The sequence below is a fragment of the Heteronotia binoei genome, chromosome 21 (assembly GCF_032191835.1).
Source record: "Heteronotia binoei isolate CCM8104 ecotype False Entrance Well chromosome 21, APGP_CSIRO_Hbin_v1, whole genome shotgun sequence".
Classification (NCBI taxonomy): Eukaryota; Metazoa; Chordata; class Lepidosauria; order Squamata; family Gekkonidae; genus Heteronotia; species Heteronotia binoei.
The window spans coordinates 138,530,608-138,536,940 of record NC_083243.1 but is presented as its reverse complement, the minus strand read 5'-3'; the positions used below and the strand labels follow the sequence as shown (position 1 = coordinate 138,536,940).

At 44.7% G+C, this 6,333-nt stretch overlaps 1 non-coding gene across 1 annotated transcript; it reads right to left on the bottom strand.

The window, feature by feature from the left end:
• Positions 1-5,555: 5,555 nt before the first annotated feature.
• On the bottom strand, positions 5,556-5,628 carry TRNAS-GCU (transfer RNA serine (anticodon GCU)). The gene has a single exon. It is a non-coding gene; the product is annotated as a tRNA-Ser (tRNA).
• Between the last annotated feature and the right edge of the window lie 705 nt (positions 5,629-6,333).

The window sequence follows — 6,333 nt, the reverse complement described above, 5'->3', positions numbered from 1 at the left end:
TCTGCAAGCTTGGTCCACCACTCGTTCTGAATGTCTCGAAGCTTGCGCTGGAGGTTGCTACATGCAGCGCGAAAGGTTGCTTTTTTCCCAGGACAGGAGGGCTGAGCAAGATGTGCTTGGTAGGCAGATCTCTTTTTTGCCAGTAATTCTTGGATCTCTTGATTGTTCTCATCAAACCAGTCCTTGTTCTTCCTTGTGGAGAACCCGAGGACTTCTTCAGAGATCTGCAGGACGGTAGTTTTTAGGTGTTCCCAGAGTGCTTCTGGAGAAGGGTCTGTGGGGCAACTGAGGTCCTCAATTCTTGACTGGAGTTTTGCCTGGAAGGCAGCTTTAACTTCGGCTGACTGGAGGCTGCCAACCTGAAACTTCCTCCGAGGGATACCTCCTCTCCTGGGTGTGGGTTTAAAGTGAAGACGGAGATTGCAGCGTACAAAACGATGATCCGTATGACATTCTGCGCTGGGCATTACTCGGGTGTGTAAGACATCTCGAAGGTCTCTCTGGCGCACCAGAATGTAGTCGATAAGGTGCCAATGCTTGGACCGTGGGTGCATCCAGGTTGTCTTCAGACTGTTCTTCTGCTGGAAGATAGTGTTGGTGATGGTGAGCTGGTGCTCCATGCAGAATTCTAGCAGGAGGCGCCCGTTGTCATTGCAGTTGCCAATGCCGTGTTTGCCAAGTACTCCTTTCCAGGCTTCCGAGTCTTTACCTACTCTGGCATTGAAGTCGCCAAGGATGATCACCTTGTCCTCTGTAGGGGTTTTCCGTACGAGGTTGCGTAGATCAGCATAGAACTTGTTCTTTTCTGCAGGATCTGCTTGAAGGGTTGGGGCATACACACTGAAGAGTGTTGCATGCTGCTTGTTTTGAAGTGGGAGGCGCATGGACATGATGCGATCTGAGTGACCTGTTGGAAGGTTTTCGAGTTTGGAGGCAATGGAGTTCCTGACCATGAAGCCAACGCCAGAAAGGCGGCTCTCAGCCTTTGACTTACCCGACCAGTAGAGGGTATAGCCAGCACCGTGTTCTTGAAGACTACCTTCCTCAGGGAAACGGACCTCACTGAGAGCTGCTATGTCGATATTCAACCTGAGAAGTTCGTGGGCAACTAGAGCAGAGCGTCGTTCAGGGCGACCACTGCCTACTGTGTCAAGCATGGTTCTGATGTTCCAACACGCAAGCTTTAGTCTTTGCACACTTTGTGAGGCAGGTGCATGCCTTTTCTTTGTTGTTATTTTTCGACCGCAAGTAAGGATGCCCGTTGACCGCGGCTAGCCAACTGGGGTGGGGGAGACGAGCTTTGTTTAGGCCACCTTTTCTAGGCCCCTCTCCGTGTGGAGCAAGCAGTGCTGTCCCTAGATAAGGCTGCTTGGTCGTTCAGGGTGCTGCCGAAAGATGCTTTCGTCTCCGGGTTAGCATCAGGCGACCAATATCCTGAACCGCCTACATGCAGGATCGGGACTGCGGCTTCCAGTGGCACCTTCCACCTGCCGTTTCGCCCCTTGCCTATCGCTGCAGGACTTGATGCGTTGTGAGTTGTGTGTGTGGATATGCCCTTCAGGCCTGCGCAGAGGAATTTTTTAGGTGAAGCGCAGTGTGCGCGGTACTGGCTCCACCCTTTCACCTGGGGGTCATCTGCCATGGCCCAGTAAGCCGGGACGCCGGCAGTGAGTCCTCCAGGTGGTAGGTGTTACATTAACGAGCTCTATCTGCCCGGGTTTGATGTTAGAGTTTTCCTTCTCTTAGGCTGACGAGGTTGGTGGGCCCAGCCTGCCCATCCGGTTATACCGCTGGACAATTCGGTCGCACCATGACGTAGCAAACTCTGTGAAAACGGGGGGGACCAGCGAGAAGGTGTTGCTACGGATGCAGTAATGCAGGAGAGGCCATTGCAGTGACCATCTGCCAGGCATAGCCAGACAGTGACCACGCGGCGTTCACTACACCGGGAGAGGAGAGGCTATGTATTGCGCATGCACTTTCCCTGGGGGGGTAGGATTCCCAGAGGGAGCCCACCCCCCACCACCCCCCCACTCCCGCTCAAAGCAGGTCACATCATAATACATTCCAACATAATAAAATAACCTAAGACAAATACAATAAGCACAATAAAATGCACACTTGTGGACTATACAAAGATGATCAGAACAGGTTCCTAGTGTGACATTTATTTACATCTGCATATTATAAAATGTCCTTAAAAACAACCAAGCATATACTTGTGACCAGAACAAGTTGCTAGTGTGAAATTTATTTACATCTGCATATTATAAAATGTCCTTATAATAAAAAATAATCGAGGCCAATAAATGTCCTTATAAAAATAATCAATATATCAGCATACTTCTGTTCTTTTCCTGAGCATTACAGTGTTAATAAGCATCTAGCCTGCATACATAGAAGGATAAATTAGGCTGCTGAACTGCTTAAGAAGGAGACATTTAACAGCTCAGATCATCAAATGATAAGGAACTCCTTGCCATCCCCAAAGCTTTGAGCAATAATCCAAAAATATGTACATTACTTCCCATACACTTACACTGAATCTTATTTTCAATTTTCTTTTCTACTCTTTATTTTTCATTAAAATATTTATGACCTTGCTTTCCCCCCCTCCCAAACAAATAAGACTTAATGCAAGGAACAAATTAAAACCATTTAAATCAAGAAAAATCAAAACACTGCGACGATGCTTAGCAAAAATAATAGTCACTATGAAACACCATCCCATGTCTCTAAAGATTCTATAATTGTGAATTTACCTTTAATATGCTTTTAATTTGTTTTAAATACCGGCGGAGGTCATGAATAAGAGTGGGGGGGGGGGGAGGAAAATATGTAATGTATTGGAGAAGTATATTTGAATTTGAATAGATGAATGCATTTCAATATATTGCAAAATAAAAGTTTGGTGACACAGAAACACCATCCCATGTCCTGAGTAACTATAATATCACATAGCCTTAAAAAAACTTTAAAAGTTATGTTTCATAGACCTTCCAAAGATTAACAAACATGAAATATAAACTTATCTCAGAGATAAGTTTGACATTTTCTTGCTAGAATCCTTCACACTTTGCTTTGAATCCCATTAGCCTATATAATTATCATTCTTAAACTTGCCAATTTCCATGTTCACACTAGGGTTGCCAATCCCCAGGTGCGGACAGGGGATCCCCCAGTTTGGAGGCCCTCGCCCCACTTCAGGGTCATCAGAAAGTGGGGGGGATGGCTGTTGGGCACGCCATTATTCCTTATGGAGACCAATTCCCATAGGGTATAATGGAGAATAGATCCATGAATATCTGGGACTCTTGGCGGGCGGCTGTTTTTTGGGTTAGTGGCACCAAATTTTCAGCAGAGCATCCAGTGCTTCTCCCCAGAATACCCTCCAAGTTTCAAAGGATTGGACCAGGGGGTCCAATTTTAAAAGCCCCGAAAGAAAGTGCCCCTATCCTTCATTATTTCCAGTGGAGGGGAGGCATTTAAAAGGTGTGTGGTCCCTTTAAATCTGATGGCCAGAACTCCCTTTGGAGTTCAATTATGCTTATCACAATCTTGCTCCTGTCTCCACCCCCAATGTCTCCTGGTTCAATCCCCAAAGTCTCCTGGCTCCATTCCAAATTCCCCAGATATTTCTTGAATAGGATCTGGCAACCCTAGTTCACACCTGCAGGCACTCTTTGCTCTGTGTCTGCCATATTAATCTGTAAATTAGGTTAGGTAATGTTCAGAATCATATCTAAGAGCAATATGACTGTGACATCTGCCACCTACGCAGTTGACCCCTAACTGCCTCACCATTCCATATGCATCCCTTCTAGTTTAAGAATATAATTACTATAGTTAATTTTGTTTTACCCTGCCCTTCTTCCAAGGAGCTCAGAATGAAGCATATATGCCCCCTTTCTTCTATTCTTAACCTTTTAGGCAGGAAAAGATGAGTAAAGTATATTTTATACACAGAGACACACCTACATATAGGAACATATGAAGAGCCCTGCTGGATCAGACCAATGGTTCATCTAGTCCAGCATCCTGTCTCACAGAAGCCAACCAGTTCCTCTGGAGGGCCAGCAACAGGGCATAAGGCTGAGACCTTCAACTGATGCCTTCTGGCTCTGGGATTCAGAGGATTAGTGACTCTGAATGTGGTGGTTCCTCTCGGTCACCATGGCTAGCAGTCACTGATAGACCTAGCCTTCATTAATCTATTTAATTCCCATTTTAAACTATCTATTCCTCTGGCCATCATTACATAATCTGGCAGCAAATTCCCCATTTTAACCACTGTCTGTGTAAAAAAAAAGTATTTCCTTTTGTCTGTCCATTTGCTTTATTGGATGCCCTCAAGTTCTAGTATTTTGGAGAGAGACAAAAATTTCTCTTTGTCAATTCTTTCCATCCCATGCATAATTTTTAACATACACAGTGTCATACACACACTTACACAAGTGGTCTATAGTGGAATAGTCCAATTCTCCTCTGGTATTTTAATGGGTTTAGTATTTGAATGCACTGGCTGCCTGTTGCATACTGAATCCATTTCAAGGTCCTAGTATTAACCTTCAAAACCCTTTATGGCCTAGGACCTACCTATCTGTGGGACCGCCTTGCCCCACATGTTCCCCAGAGAGCACTGCGATCAAGCTCTCAAAATCTTCTGGTTGTCCCTGGGCTAGAGCAAGTGCCTTCTCGGTTGCGGCCCCAATATTTTGGAACACCCTTCCGGAAGCCATCAGGGCCCTGCAGGATTTATCGCAGTTCCGTAGGGCCTGCAAGACTGAACTGTTTCGGATGGCATATAACATCTAATGGGAGAGGGTTGCCACCACATCTGGATCCATAGCGCTTTTATTACTAACTGCCCAGGATCTGTGCGCATGAGAAAGAAAATATTACATGATCCACCTGAGTAGCACCATTGTTATTTTTTATTGTTTTTGTTTAATGTCTATTTCATGCTGTTAGCCACCTTGAGTCTGTACAGAATGGGTGGGATATAAATGTAACGTAAATAAATAAATAAATAAATAAATGTATTCCTATTGAGTGGAGTTCTTAGTTACTGGTTGTTTGTTCTAAGCAGGAAGCATGTGACCCTTACCCTTAACTTTTTGTGATAGAGTTCTGTTCCAGATAAACAGACGTTATTGCAAGTGTACCTGTCTCTGATGAGCTCTTCTGTAAAATCAGGGCCCACTAGAGCTTGGAAACCTGAATTCCCCATCCCTCCAAAACCACAGACCAAAGTAAAATATCCCAAGATGGAGTGATCGGTACTAGATGAAGGAAAAATTGACTGGCCCAAGGTCATCCAGTGAGCTTTCTAGTTGAATGAAGATTTTAAACCAGGATTCTCTCACCAAGCACCAAAGTTCCAACCATATACCATACTGACTCTCATTGCTTAAAGATGCTTTGAACATATGAAGCTGCCTTGTACTGAATCAGACCCTTGGTCCATCAAAGTCAGTATTGTCTACTCAGACTGGCAGCAGCTCTCCAGAGTCTCAAGCTGAGGTTTTTCACACCTATTTGCCTGGACCCTTTTTTGGAGATGCGAGGTATTGAACCTGGGACCTTCTGCTTAGCAAGCAGATGCTCTACCACTGAGCCACCATGTCCCTTGATTAAAGCATACCTATGCACAGTGTTGCCTCTAAGCTGAGTTAGCGTGAGCTAGCTCACAGGTTTTTAGTCTCCAGCTCACACATTTTTGTCTTAGCTCAGGAAAAATGGCCCCAGAGCGAACTAATTTATTTGGTAGCTCACAACTTTAATGCCGGTAGCTCACAAAGTAGAATTTTTGCTCACAAGACTCTGCAGCTTGGAGGGAACATTGCCTATGAGGAGCCTGGCTGTGGTTTCTTAGTGGTGAGCAGAAGACATTTGGCAGTAGGGATGGTTCAGGGTTTGTAAGACAGGGTTGAAAATCTAATGTTATTTACAACACCCATTTTTTGTTGAGCCAAGCACATCATTACTTGCTTGTCCTTCAAATGAAACATTTCAATGTTTTATGTCTGCATGGTGGCAGCATTCAACATGGAGGGTGGCTAGACAGACACTGTTGATGCATGTATGCACTTCATTGGCTTGGTTAAATTATGTATATTACAGGTCATCATGGATAGGTCATGCATCATTTAGATACCTACCTTAGAGTGTGTGTTTTGCATAATGGTGGCATTCATCATGCTGGTACATGCTTAGAAATTTTTTGGATGGAACTACAGTTCCCAAGTGGATTTACAAGAATGCATGATTGTGCTCCAATTAATACCAACTAACATGGTAGGCTTTTGGAAGTCAGGCAGGAAAACAAAGTGG